This window comes from Canis aureus, chromosome 29 (assembly GCF_053574225.1).
Source record: "Canis aureus isolate CA01 chromosome 29, VMU_Caureus_v.1.0, whole genome shotgun sequence".
NCBI lineage: Eukaryota > Metazoa > Chordata > Mammalia > Carnivora > Canidae > Canis > Canis aureus.
In genome coordinates, this window is record NC_135639.1 from 8,402,406 (window position 1) to 8,418,120 (window position 15,715).

General features: G+C 41.6%; 1 long non-coding RNA gene across 3 annotated transcripts in view; it reads right to left on the reverse strand.

Annotated features, from left to right (window-relative positions):
* The window catches only part of LOC144300983 (uncharacterized), an 87,840-nt gene that overhangs the window by 15,697 nt on the left and 56,428 nt on the right, over positions 1 to 15,715 (reverse strand). For all 3 annotated transcript variants that reach the window (XR_013367730.1, XR_013367731.1, XR_013367729.1), the window contains exon 3: positions 8,193 to 8,342. This is a non-coding gene — a long non-coding RNA (uncharacterized LOC144300983). The remainder of the gene's footprint in view (positions 1 to 8,192; positions 8,343 to 15,715) is intronic.

Consider the following 15,715-nt stretch of genomic DNA (forward strand, 5'->3'; position numbering starts at 1 on the left):
GAATAACCACCATGAAAATCAGAATGTGGAACATTTTCATGACCCCAAAGAGTTTCCTCCTATCCCTTTGCAGTTGGTCCCCACTCCAAGCCCCAGCCCCAGCCCCAGCCCCAGCCCCAGCCCCAGGCAGCAACTTGCTCTGCTGTCATTCACTATAGATTGGTTCTTCCTATTCCACAAGCTCATGTAAATGGAATCATATATTGGGTTCTCCTTCGTGTCTGGCATCTTTTGATCAGCATCATCCGTGTCGCATGTATCTGTAGGTCATTTCTTTTTACTGCTGCATGTAGTCTTCCGGGTGAAACAGCACAGTTGGTACGTCCATTCACTGTTGACGGATATTCGAGGCTATTACGAATAAAGCTTCTATGAATATTCTTGTACATGTCTTCTTGAACACAAGAAATGTTTTCATTCCTTTTGCATAAACACCTGGGTGTGGAATTTGGGGTCATATGATAAGGTACGTTAACCTTTGTGAAGAAACTTCCAAGATGTTTTATAAAGTGATCGTTCCGTTTCTTTCACTCCCACCAAGGAATGTGTGAGAGTTCCAGTTGCTTCCAGAATCTCACCAATACTTAATATTGTCGGCTTTTTTAATTTTAGCCACCCTCGTGGATGAGTAGGCTACCTCACAATTTTAATTTGCATTTATCTGGCGACCACTGATTCTGAAATTCTCTCATGCACTTATTGACTGTTCCTACATCTTCTTTTGTCAAATATCTTTTCAAATGTTTTAAGGGGTGCCTGGGTGGCCTAGTAGGTTAAGCATCTAACTTCAGCTCAGGTCATGATCTCAGTGTCCTGGGATGGACTCCCACGTCAGGCTCCCAGCTTAGCAGTGAGTCTGCTTGTCCTTCTCCCTCTGCCATTCCCCCAAATCATGCTCATTCTCTCTCCCTCTCTCAAAGAAATAAGTAAATAAATAAAATCTTTAAAGAAATGAAGCTGTTTGTCTTCTCATTATTGAGCTATAGGAGTTCTTTGTCTATTTTAAATACAAGACCTTTTCTAAGTATATATATATATATATATATATATATATATATATATATATTGCAAATATTTTCTGTCTAGGACTTGTCTATTCATTTTCTTAATGGCATCTTTCAAAGAACAGAGGTTTTAAATGTTAATGAGGTTCATTTTACCAATTTTTTTGTTAAAGGTTTGTCTTTTTTGTGGCCTAAGAAACTTTGCCTACTCTCAAATCACAAAGATCTTCTCATATTTTTTTTCTAAAAGTTTTGGAGTTTTAACCCTTACATTTAGGTCCATGATCCATCTTCATATTTGTTGTATGAGTCAGGAGCAAAGTTCATTTTTTTTTCCCACAAGGATATCAAGTTTTGCAACACCATTTGTTGAAAAAGACTATCCTTACCCTACTAAAGTTTTCTGGCATCTTTGTCAAATGTCACTTGCCCATAGATATTTGGGTATATTTCTGGATTCTCTCTTCTGTTCCACTGATCTATATTTCTATATTTATGCTGATAGGATAGCTACTTTTTTACTATAGGCTTACAGTAAGTCTTAAAATGAAATAAGTTCAAAGTTTAATAAATAAACTTTATTTTTAAATTATTTTTGGCTTGTCAATTTCTACCAAAAAAAAAAAAAAAAGGCTGTGAGATTTTTGACTGCTATTCCATTGAATCAACCGATTTATTTGGGAGATAACTGAAATCAAAACAATATTGGCTTTTCTTATCCATGAGCATGGTATAGCTCTTCATTTATTTAGTTTCCTTATTTCATCAGTAACATTCTAAGGTTTTCAGTAAAGATATGTATTTCATATTTGCCCCTAAGTATTTAGTGTTTTTATGTCATGGAAAGGGTATTTTAATTTAATTTTTCAATTGTTCATTAGTGTATAAAAATACTATTGATTTTTTCACAGTGATCTGTGCCTACATTTTACCATGAATTTTAGTAGATTTTTTTTTGTCAATTTCTTAGGATTCTCTGCATAACAATCATGTTAATAATGATAGTTTTACTTCCTCCTTTATACACTGATGCTTCTTATTTCTTTTTCTTGTCTTATTGTACAGGCCAAGACTTCCATTACAATGCTGAATAGAAGAGGTGAGAGCAAACATCCTCGTTTTTTCCTAATCTTACAGGAAAAGTAGCTAGTCTTTTACCATTATGTATGATATACAGTATAGGTTTTTCATAGATATCTTTTAACAAATTGAAGACATTTCCTTCTGTCTCTAGTTAGTTTTGGGGTTGTTGTTGTTGTTTTTAATCATAAATGTGTGTTGACTACAAACATTTTTTCCACATAAACTGAAATTATCATATGGCTTTTCTACTTTATGCTGCCAAATGGTGACTTACTGTGGTTGATTTTTATTTTTTATTTTTTTCCAAGTTTTTATTTAAATTCAGGTTAAAGGATGCCTAGGTGGCTCAGGAGATGAGCATATGCCTTAAGCTCAGGATGTAATCCTGGGTCCAAGGATCTAGTCCCATAACAGGCTCCCTATAGGGAGCCTGCTTCTCCCTCTGCCTATGTCTCTGTCTCTCTGTGTATCTCTCTTGAGTAAATAAAAAAAAAATCTTTAAAACAAATAAATAAATTCCAGTTGAATATTCATTTCAGGTGTAGAATTTAGTGATTCATCACTTACATACAATACCAGTGCTCACCACAAATGCCCTCCTTAATACCCATCACCTATTTAAGCCATCTCCCCACCCACCTCCCTCCAGTAATCATTAGTTTGCTCTCTACAGTTAGGAATCTGCTTTTTGGTTTGTCTCTCTTTTCCCCACTATGTTGATTTGTTTGTTTCTTAAATTCCAGATATGCATGAAACTATATGGTATTTGTCTTTCTCTGACTGACATTCTCTCTAGCTCCATCCACATCGTTGTAAATGGTAAGATTTCATTTGGTGAGACCTTCCTCCAGAAGACCAATGCAGGACCCTGCCTATACCACATATGTTGGTTGATTCTTAATTTTAAACTTAGCCTTATATTCCTGGTATGAACCCCATTTGATCATGATGTATTAGCCTTTTTTTGTATGGCTAAATTCAGTTTGCTAATCTTTTGTAAGCATTTTTGCATTTATATTCATGAAATGTATTGAACATAGTTTTGGTTTGTTTTCTGTACTGTTTTTGTCTGGTTTTGAATGAGGGTAATGCCTATCTCATAAGGGATCAATTTGGACAATAATTGAGAGTGGTAAGGGCAGAAACAGGATTGGGGGAAAAAAGATGAAATGAGCACATTTGTGAAATGAGACAACCAACAGAAGGGCCATGTAAGAATAAAAACTTTATTGGCTTTAGTCACAAGTTCAATTTGAGTTTAAAAATCAGAAAAATAAGACTTTTTTTACTTAAAAACAAACAAACAAAACAACATTCCAACAAAAGGGGGAGGCAATAATTCTCCTCTCCTCTAAGACAGCTGAGTCTCTCCAAGGTCCGGAGTTCAGTTCTGTACAATACATTTTAAGACAAATCGAACTGAATGCCAGGGTACCACCATCAGGATGATTAATTGCCTTGAAATTATGGTAGGATTAGAAATGTTTCCCATGGTGAAGGGCAAAAGAGTGGGGAGGAAAGACACACTGGCTGTCTTCAGGGAAGGAAGGACAGACTGGCTGTCTTTAGGTCTGTGAAGGGCTGTCACAGGGAAAGGAATGAAATGTGTTTCCTATGGCCCAGGGTAGAACAAGGGACAATGGGTGGGTGTTGGGTTTCAGCTCACCATTATTCTACAGCAACCTCAAAATTCAGTCTTGGACACAGTAAATTTCCCTCCACTGCCTGTGGTGAGGAAAAGGTACACAGCCACCAAGAAAAGGGTGGGTAAAGATGCTGCACAAGGGATTTGAATCTGCTTTGGTTAAATCCTTCACATGGTGCCCCTGCCCTGTTCCACTGTGCCTGCCAGTTGCTCCTTGAACAAAAACTCTCCTGTGTAGCTTCTATACTGTTTTCCAAAGAAAGAAATGGCCAAAATCCGTACAGCTATGGTAGCCAAACACCAGGACTATTGCTTGATAAATTTGGAGTGAATTTTTTAAAATAGAAAATTTTAATCTTTTCCTAATAAAGAAAGATTTATTCAATTAAAGGATCCTCCTTGATGCCAAGATTGTATCTTTACTACTTTATTTTTTATTTTTTTTCTTTTATGGAATAGTGGTGAGTTGATGATCTTGTTTTTATGTCTTTACCCTGCAAAATTAAAAACTGGCAACTCTATCTCAAAACTTCTCTCTCTCTCTTTTTTTACAGTTATTGCTTTGTGAAATACAAAGTCTATAGCAGTTCACCCAGCCCAGTCACCAGAAGATCAACCACATTTATCCAGGCTAGATTTTCTTAAATTGAGTGATAGAGGAGCTAAGGTACTTTTTAACGTGTCTGTGAAATACCGAAAACTGGGAATAGTTTTCATAGTTTTTATCAGGTCCTCAAAGGTGGCCAATCTCTGAGTGAGTCTGAGGATACTGAAATTAGGTTTTTAAAATGGATGGTTGAGTGGCTGGACCGTAATGACCTCTATCCCAACCCTACAATTTCATGCCTCTGTTTTCAAGACCCCATGCACGAAAGGTTCTCTGGTCATGGCTAATCATCTAAGCTCATTACAGGGCCCTTCACAGCCAGAAAACATTCATGAAGGCAGTGAGAACCCAAAGTCACAGAGAAAATTCATGCCAGAACCCTCTAACTTCACCATTTTACTCACTATGACCTCTGAACACTACAAACTCCAATGAAATCTCTTAAATTTCTAAAGCAAATGAGCTCATTTCAAAATAGACATTCTTGGGGTGCCTTCATGGCTCAATGGGTTAAGCATCAGACTCGTGACCCCAGCTTGGATCTTAATCTCAGAGCAGTGAGTTCAAGCCCCACATTTGGGTTCCGCATTGAGTATAGAGCCTATGTTAGAAAAGAAAAGAAAGAAGAAGAAAAGAAAGAAAGAAGAAAGAAAGAAAGAAAGAAAGAAAGAAAGAAAGAAAGAAAGAAAGAAAGAAAGAAAGAAAGAAAGAAAGAAAGAAAGAAAGAAAGAAAGAAAGAAAGAAAGAAGGAAGGAAGGAAGGAAGGAAGGAAGGAAAGAAAGAAAGAAAGAAAGAAAGAAAGAAAGAAAGAAAGAAAGAAAGAAAGAAATTCTTGAAGACTTCACTTATTAAGTTACAATTATTCCTACTCTACCAAAATATTAAAAGGTGGTGTCATCAGCATGGAAATATTTGAATTTCCAACTCAGGGTCTCTGCTTAAATTTTTCTTCTATGGAACATACTCAGACTCAGTTTGAAAATCGGCTTTCAGCCACCACAATATAGATAAATACAGTCAGTCCTGGGGAAGAAGCTTTCACGATGAGACTGCTTTAGACATTCTGGCCGGTTCTACTCTGAGACTACAGAGCAGTCCAGAAGCTATACAATGTGGCTTTTGTTCAAGTGGCAATTAGCAGAAATTATAGAACAGGGCAGTGTCATTGTGCAAAGGATTCAGTCAAAGTAGACACAGACCAGTTTTCATTAGACCAGCCAAAAGCTGGAGAACCCTCTTTTAAAAAATTAAACAAGCCCTCAGCCTATTTGCTCCAGTTATAACGATGCTGAGAAGTGTGCCTCCTCTCGCTTACAGATAGTACCTGGAGGACACTCTGGGGGGGAGCTCTCTAAGTGTTGGGTCTTTGATTGACAAATGTATTCAAGGGGAAATTGCTGGTGTGATTTTATTCATTATTAGGGAAATGAAGGAGCTGAATTGTGCTGTCTTGTAGCTCCTGTGCCAGTTATAATGGTATCTCTGGCTATTTTTTTTTTTTAATCAGACATTAGAGTATGGGGATCCATTTTGGTCCCTATGTGGCAGGAGGGAGAGAGTCTGCAGACAATGATCAGAGTAATTAAAGAATAGGAAGGGGGATTTGTACATGGCAAGTCATAGGACTTCTGACTTGAGAGGTAGCTCAAGGCTCATCTGGTCTACTCATTAGTTTTAGTTCAGCCTTTTTTAATGGTTATTAGGAAATTAACCAGTTCCTCCCTGGGAGCAGCATCCCTTTGTGTACTTGCAGAGAATGACTGTGCCCAACCCCCCCCCCCCCCCAGTCTGTTTTGACTTGTTATCTGGCCTTCCAGACCCTCCACCATCCCCTTCATTTCTTCCTGGATGCTCCTGTCTCTCCCATCATCCCACCTAAAATAAAGAAACTTAACCTTGAAAAAGGAAAGCCTAGAAGCCTCTGATAACCATTGTCAAGGTTTTCAGGATTCGACAGTAGGAAGATGTGCTTGATTCTTCCAACTTCACAAGAGTGATTCAGTAAGACAAGGCCATAAATAATTCTCGCTGTGCCTTATAATGAGCTCTCAATTCTGTAGGACCTCAGGAATGGCAGCTTCCTCTTCTCATGTGCCAGTTAGTGTTTGTGAATTGTTGCAAAAACCCCACAAACCTAGGGTCAAGAGCCTGGGCATAAGAGCCAGTTCGGCCCACACTTTCCTGAGTGACTTTAGGGTTGGCCTCCTGGGTCCTTGAGCCAGTCCCACCTCTGGGGTCCCAGAGGGGCTAGACTCTTGGGGTTCTCAGTGGGTTAGGGGCAACTATAGATTCATCGCTAGCAAGGCTCAAGAACACCCTACACTTATGGAGTTTTGTCTAGAGGCAAAATGAAAGGATAGCTATCCTCCCAGGAAAAATTTGCTGTTCAAGGGCTGGAAATAGATCCACAGGACAAGAGGACTCTCAAAGTCCTGGAGTTCTATACCCCTTAAATACTCCATAGAAAGGGGAGTCCTAGTGGGATGAAATGATTTCCCCAGGTCTATTCCACCTCTAGATGATAATTTGGAGAATTCACTACATGGATGAAACCTTCCCACTTTGGCATGATGCACTATTTTTTTTTAAATAAAATTTAAAAATTAGAAGTCAAATGTAAAATCTTCACCCTTAGTTATCATGGTAATTCTTACAAAGTCTGCCTAGGCGGAGTCCTACATATTTTGTCAAATCAAGCTCCTTTTGTCTCTCCTTTTTCAGATGGTTTATTACAATGGTAAAGGCCTTGAGTTTTGAGACCAAACAAAACTGACTACTTACTTAGCTGTGTGACCTCAGGCAAGTTACTTGAGCCTCTGAGTCTTAATTTCCTCACTTGGAAAATGAGTGTAAGTCTGGGCCTCACAAAAGTGTGGTAAAAGTGAAATGAGATGCTCCCTGTGAAGTCCTTAGCAGTCTCCTATTCCCCACTATATCAGCCATAATTGCTTTGGAATAAATTTGATCATTTATATAAACCCATTTGACACTTCGGGTTTGCAGGTTTACACAACAATCGAGTCTTTTGACTGAATCAAGTCTTTATACCTGATTAGAGGAATCCAGCCTAATTCTCACAGTTCAGAGTGAGGAATTATACTCTCACAATTGCACAATTATATTCGGGGAGGGGGCGGGTGGGAATTTCAAACTCAGTACTCTCTTGCCAAACTTTGATCCCCCCTTTTTATTCCCTAGGGAGACACCTGCCTCTTATCCCTCCTCAGCTGGGAGCTCATTCTGGGCAAGTCCTACCTCCTTCATCATCCATTCTCTGGATCCTGGCTTTCCACAGCTGCAGAAATAAATCAGTCTTATGTTCCCTGATTATCCAGGTCCACTCCCTCTTAAGGAAAAAAAGGGGAAATTGAGATAATGTGTCTCAAGTTGGAGATCACACCCACTTCAGGCCAGGTTCTTCGCTTCCTCAAGCCCTAAATGTCTTCATGAACCTGGGAGCAAATCTGGTGAAAACAGCCCAAGCAAGGGGATCAAGTGGTGCAAAGGCCCTGCCTACAAGTAGAAGGTGGTGCTTCCCACCAGGAGAGGCTAAGGATCTAAGGTGCCATCTGAACTTAAGATTCTGGTCCCAGGATCTCTATTCTTGGGTTTTATTGCCTCCTCCAAATGGAAAACTTGGCTTCATTTGTACCACTAAAGTCCTCAGGACCGAAACAATCCATCCCTGAAGCGATGCACCATTTCAAAACATCAAGCATGCATGCAAATACATGCAAATGTCTCACACATTATAGTTAAAGATCCGAGATAGGCACAGCAGGAAAGACTCAGTAGCATGTGGTATTTCTGTTGTGATTCTCAAGGATGGTTATATTTAATTACAGCCTCCTACCTTAAATCAGGGAGTCCACTGCATGGAAGTGTTTGCCGGGCCTGCTTCCAGAAATTCAATCTATGTGTGAAATACAGATTGGCTTTCACCTCCTGGAGCTCGTAATCAAAGCAAAGGCTCTTGACTTCACAGCTCTTCATCTCTATGCTCCTGGGAACCAAAGTGTCAACATCAGAAAGATCTTTGGAATTCTTCCCTTCTTGCGTCTAGGCTAGAGACACATTTGGAACCCAGTTCAGAAGCCAGAGTCTTGGGTCTCACCAGCTATGCTGCAAGCATGCAGGAGACCTAGAAAGCCTCGGAACCTCTCCCAGCCTCACCCTTGTCATCCCTAGAATAAGGATAATAGGCATTTTATCTCTCTTCTCCAGCCTCAGTAGATGAAGCATTCTTCCCCCAACCTGGTCCCCCAATCCAACTCTCTTCCGGACAAGAAGAGAGAAATAAATGAGGCCACTGCCATGTGGATTACCGTGTGCTGGCCACCAGAGTCAGAATCAGAGACAAAGTGTGTCAAGTGCCTGGAGACAAAGGAAGCACTGGGCACCAGAAAGTTTTTGCTGTCACCATCCATGCATATTACTCCTGTGTGTGGCCCCTGGCCTCAGCCTTGCTGGCCTCTACAGGTTTGTGAGCCAGGACCAATTTGCATAGCTCCCCAGAAGCAGCAGCATCTGTTTCTGGCACTCTCCAGCAGGAGAAAATTCTTGATTTTGGTGCAGAGTCGCAGTAATGATTCAGACACTACTCTACCCCAAACAGATTGCAAATGTTTCCTCAATGGAAAAGAGGATACTCCATAAAATGTAATGTTTCCTTAAGGGTTTCGGGATTTTTCTTTCTTACAGTCAATCATGTTTTTAAGCATTTAGGAAACAAATAAAATGCATCTTTTTTTTTTTTTTTTTTTTTGATCATGATCAAGTCAGTTCCCTTCCAGATGGGAAAATTCTAGTTTTTAAATTAAGACCATCCTATCTGCCTATTTTTCAAGGCTTCATTGGGCTTTGGGGCTGCAATGGGCCTTAGGAACCACCCCCACTTAATGTCTTGACTTCCAGAGACTAGGACTCAGAAGAATGAAGTGACCTACCCAAGGTCACACAGCAGGCCAGGAGCAAAGGCGAGATGATCTGCAGGTTTCCAGAACCATAATCAAGTATGCCTCATTCCTTTGTGTGCTACCAGGAATAAATGCCATGGAAATGACAATGAAATCAGGTTTCTTTCTGAATGTCAGTTTATCATCTATGCTTGGCAAGCTGGATTTTTAATATATTTGCAATAGTCTAACTTAAAAGGTGGACTATGTGTCAGGTTGGAATTTATTGAGGGAGAGGGGCAGGTGAACCCTCTACTCCCCTGAAATAGGAGTTCCACAGACACCAGAGTGACACCAATCCAAACAAAGAGACCAAATTTATGAAGGCATCATACAGAGTTGCCAGATGCTGCAAGTCACACATGGACCATACTTACACTAAGGAAATATTTGTTGTTTATCTGAAATTTGAATTTAACTGGGCATCTGATGTTTTATCTGGCAACTCTAACCGAACAGGTTTTAAAAACACGATATTCAAATAAAAGTCTCAAATGGAGAGCCACAAAGTTCTAGCTCCAGATATCATCTCATAATAAGGCAACTCCATGTAATGCACTTCAGGGTAATTCTTGATAGAAACTAAATGATTTAATTAAGTTTAAAGATTCTCCAAAGTGACAGGAAGAGTCCAGCTAATGTAAAACAAAAGGATCCATTAAGGAACTTAAATTTCAGGTTTCTCTCTCAATTCAATGGACAATCATTTCCAGATCATGTACCATGTGTAAAACAATCTCTCTTCTCTTGCCCTTCTCACTTTAATTTTGCAAAGGACATGTCTACATTTGCTCTCTACATTTCTACTCCTCCCATACAATCCCCAAAACACCATCATCTGGTTCCTACTCTTATTATACAACTGGAATCATTCTTGCTAAGGTATACAATGACCTAATCCAGTAGATACTCATTATCTGTAGTATTCATAGTCGATAAAGTCACCACAAACACTGAATTAGCAAATATTAAACCCCTGCTCCTATGGGAGTTTACAGAGTTAGGTCCCTAGGAGCCTCTGGGCATATTTTCAAAAATCAGTAAATACATATTTTGTTTTATGTGTATTTCTGTTTAAAGACATATTATTTAATATGTGTTGTTTATTCATTAACTTTAAACTCACGGCCAAGCCAACAGCCCTGTAACTTGTGCCTGAATGAAACTTACCTAGCACAAGGCACATTACAACCTTGTTATGCTTAGGGACACCACACAGCACTTCACTGCATCTGGGGCTGTTTTAAGATCACCAGCACCAAAATGTGACAAACATGGTGGCAACAAATAGACTGCAAAGGACACATGTTACAAGTGATCACCAACTCTGCCAAGCTGAGCGATGGTCATGGGAGTGGTCCCCAGCGTTCCACACTCCCGCACCAACCTCTCCAGCCATAGAGCTTCCAGAGCTCTGTGAATTCCCCTGTGTCACCTTCTATACATCAAAGGAAAGACATGGGTGAAGCTCAAGAGACACAGGCCATCATGGTAAGAATATTAGTGGCTACTTATTGAGCTATGTGCCAGGCTCTGTGCTAACAGCTTTTCCTCTGTACTTCATCTCATCCTTGTTCTAACCTCGTGGTTCATGTGGAAAAAAGGACATATTACATACTTTGTCACAGGTCACACGTGATAGCTGAGTGTCAGACTGGATTCTGAATGGTGTCCATTTGATTCCAAGCCTTGCTGGAGGCCAGAGCTTGGCAAACTGACATGTGGACTGAACCTATGCCCATTCATCTCCGTATTGTCTGTGGCTGCTTTTGAGCTGAGTAGATGCAACAGAGAACGTATAAAGCATAAAGAAATGACACTGGACGGAGGGAACTCAACATGCCATAACTAATCCCAAGGCAGGTATCAGTCTCCCCATTGATAAAGGAGGAAACAGAAGTACTTGCCAAGGTCCCATTCCTGAGTGACAGAGCTGGAGTTTGAGATTACATGGGATTGCCTCCGAAGCTCACCCTCAGGCCACCAAGACCTAGAGATGAGGCCAGGATGTGTGTGTTTGGGGCCTCAAGACTGCCACTTCTGCTCTATCTTAATGCATTCAAGACAGATCTACAACACAGGGCAGAGAGACAAATCTCTGCCTTGTACACTAATTGTTCCTAAAAGAATGCCACAATTCACAAATGCTGATTTTGATTAAAATAATCAAGATGATTTCCTACTTCCAAAATACTGACAAAATAGCTTTTTTATCTGTGTAGACAAAAAACTAACCGAGGATTATTTAAATCAAGATTATGTACAACACGCATCCTAATTACTACACGATTACCTAGCTAAAAAGTGGATATTAGTGAATGCTGTTTTCTGCTGGCAGTCAACTCCAAATTAATAGCATTCTAGGCTGATCTGGATCACAGATAAAATTAAATTAATGTGACTCCGAGCCAGCTCTATTTATAAGCAAAGCCCAACTACAAAGGGAAAAAGGAACATTTTAAGATGCAAAAATATGCCTCTGAACACATGCCAAACATGGATTTTTAATTAAAGCACCAAGAAATTTTTTCCCTACCAATTGTTCCTTTTGGATATTAGTTGGCTGTGTCATGGCCAGGCTGGAAACTGGGTCTGGGATTCTGAGGACAGCTGAAGGTCAAAAAGCGATGGGAATGGATTTTCCTAAAAGCTCAACAGAAGGAGCCCTAGGAGATGGGAGTCTGAGCTCCCACCTTCCAAAGACATCCCTCTGAGCCAAGATGAAAGAATTCCAAGGGGAAGAGAGGGAAAAAATGTGAGACTTTTGTTGTGGGACAAATGGCCTGACTTCCAGCTTCATCTTAGTTCTCCAGGACCAAGTACATCCTGAAATGAGCAGGAGACAGAAATGATCACCTGGCCCACTGTCCTCTGATGCAGAAAGACTCATGGCTCACAGGCCCCTAGGAGTGCTCTGCACTCCACCTCTCGTAAACATGCTAACATGGACTTCTTGGCACCAGGCTAATGGTTAACAAGAAGCTGGGAGCTAGTTAGCACTGGGACCATGGCTCTGTGGTCGCCCCTGAGGTTCCTGTTGTAACCTGGCACGGCGACATCCCTTGGTTGTGGGGTTATGACCATGGAGTACCACCAAAAATGATAGAGCAGGACACAGCACTGCATTTGTGGACTGCCAGGCTTGCACCCTGGTCTTGGTTTCCATATCTGTAAAATGGGCAGTTATCTCACAACGTGGTGGCCTGGGTGACAGGGCCTGGCAGGGAGCAGGCTGGGTCAATGGTAGTTGAACACCAAACGCACATATCAGAGTTGGAAGAGCCTTTTCTAGTCAAGGAAACTGACTCAGGAACTCACCCAAAGTCACCCTGGAACCTCTGGCATAATGAGAACAGAGCCCAGAATGGCCTCTCCCCCTCCCACCCCCCTCCCACTACTTCTGTTCAGCCCACCTTCTCCTCCTCTGACTGACCCCCATCCACTCTGGCTGTCACTTCACATCTAGACGAGCCTGCAGGGCTCCTCGATCCCTATAACCAGCCTGTCCTGCAGGCCACAAGAGCCCCTGCTCCCCTCTTCAAGAGCTTAACAAATATTTACTGCGCACCCCCAGGCCCTCATTTGGAAATTCACACTGGAAGAGACTAAAACCAAGACCAGAACTAATTCAACTAAGAAAACAACTCCCACCCTGCCTGCAACCGCTGTGTGTGAAGGGACATGTTATGAGCCCCATTTTTAGATGAAGGGAGTGAGACTGAAAGAGATTAAACCTCTTGCTGGCTTCTCAACAGCTGTGTCACTCGACGTCGGCTCCTGCCTTGGCTCCTGGTCCCCAGCTCCCCAGCGTGGTCCCACCAGCACCTCCACCCCACGTCCTGCCTCACCCCAGCCCAGAGCCAGGCTGCCCATCCCAGTCTAAAGAGGCCTCCTTCCTCCATCCAACCCCCACTCTGTGCCCCATTTGGTCCTCAGACCCTCACCTGGGTGATTCCTGGGCTGGTGCCTCACGGGCTCCTCTGATGAGTGCATTATGTGACCTCTCACCGGAGGTGAAATGCTCACACACTCTCCCACACACATCCTCTCCCCAAGGGCAGGAAAGGTGCTCATCTCCATTTTTTTAATATATACCAGGATGCCCAGCACCATAGTAGGACACACAAAGGGAAGCCCATCTTGGCTCCTCATACCCAAAGCCCTGCGGCCCCGAGCAGTGAGGACACTTCATCCCCCACCCGTTTGCAGGCCCTCCCACGACAGGTCTGCAAACCTCTCTTGAGGGCCACACTGAGCTATCAGTGCTTTCAGAATGCTTAGCAAGTTTCCCGACCCAGGTCTTGGGGAAGAATAATTCAAGGGCATTGTCAGGATCCTAGGGAAGAGATCCCACATAAGTAGCCCTCAGCTCCGCCCTCAGCATCTCCCCAGTCTGAGTCAAACCTGCTTCCTTCTTCCTTGACCAACCAAAATTTCTAGACTGAGCCCTGAAGATGGCAAAGAGACTTCTGTCTTCCCAGCTCTGCAGCCTGTGCCCACCCCCTTGGATGGGTCCTTCTCCCTGACCCAGAGAAATTAAGGGCAGCTAGCTCATCTGGAACAGATCTGGTAGTTGGTATATCCTTCTCTGCAAGGCACTGCTATGCAGCAGAGAGAGCCTGCCAGCTTGGTGTCCTCACCCCAAAACATTCTCAGCTCTTGTTCTTGACATCTCTTTGCCAGGGGCAGCTAGCTTCGTTGTGTGCAAGAGATCGCACTTTCTGTGTCATCCTGACCAAGCTATAACCTCTAAATCTCAGTTTCTGCACCTGTAAAATGGAGGCAATCATCCCACACCACAGATCCCTCAGGATTGTTCCGGGGATACGTGCAGTTGTGTACATTAAACAGTTCTCAAGATGTGACGGTGATGATAATAATGATGATGATGATGACCACAACGACGGCAATGGTGATGCTTTAGATACCATGTGCAATTCTGGTCATGTCCAGATAACTGATATAAAATATAGGAAGGAGACAATCACAGGACTGATCCCTTGGCCTACACATGGACCCTGCATTCCTGGGAGGAAGGTCCCTGGAAAGCAAAGAAGGGCATTCTTAAAACTGGAGCCATGAGGATTGGAGTTAATTTCATTTAAATTGGAAAAGTAACAAAATACTGTTTGGGAGCCTCCACTGGTGAAACAAGGTCTTCAACATGACTACGTCCCTCCCATGCCACAAGGTTAGGCAAGGACCCAATGTGGGCTGAGTAAATGGAAGCTGTTTGTACGGAGGGCAGAATGAACCTCTCGGTCTGTGCTAGGAGACGTCTGAGAATTAAAGTTGGCCTCTAGGGTTGAAGGAGACCCTCCTGGGATTATGAGGTTACAAAGAACTGCCCCTCAAGGTTTGCCATGATCCCTGGACACTGTCTGGGCCAATGTCAGGTCTACCTTATCTGCTCTGAGTGGGGATTCATGCAAGGTTCTGCCTCGGAGGTGTGTTCTCATGGGTCTTCGGAATGATCTCCAACTAGCAGCTTTGGGTCTTGTGTGCTGGGCTATGGGAGGTGGGGAAAAGGGTCCGGCACCTTCTCTGGTTGGAACTCAGCAATCTATACTTTTCAAGAGCTCTTGCCTACACCCTACCCCACACCTCCACACATACACACTCACTAAAGATTGGGAGACACCATTCTGAACTATGATCTGATGCTCAATCGAAGCATACTCTATACCCTGGCCATCCTGAATTTCTTCTGCTCCCTTATTATTCCATAATGGTGTTGACCTCCAAACATTTCCATGTGGTGGTTCCACTCTTGCCAGAAATATATATATAAATATATATTCATATAAATATATATTCATATATATATTTATATATATATCTTTATATATATATTCATATATATTTTTATTCATATATATTTATATATATATCTTTATATATATTCATATATTTATATATATGAATATATATTCATATAAATATATATTCATATATATATTTATATATATATATATCTTTATATGCCAGACAAGAAATCCATAAAACAAATAGAAATCCCTGAATGACAAATGAGCATGCAATCTTTTTCCAGTCTAGTGTTTGAGGACTAGGTTGGTCTTTGTGAATATACACTGGGGAATTTGTGGTTGCTTTTGATTTGAGAGTTTTGCTTTTGGTCGCTTGCTTATTTGAGGGTTTAACTTGTTTGCTTATCTTGGCTTTTGGTTTTCATTTCTGGGGTCATCTGTGTGAAAAAAAAAAAAGTCTTATTTTGTCATCTCTTCTGTGCAGGATCAGGGCAGCTCCTACGTTGATCTTGGAAAACACAACCAAAAATGTAGCAGTGAGTGATACAGACAAAGAAGGACCATTCCCACTTTTGAAGACTCCGTGGCTAGCCTAAACTTTTCGAGAAGACATTACTGATTGAAGACTGAAGTCTAGATGACCAGACGTGTAA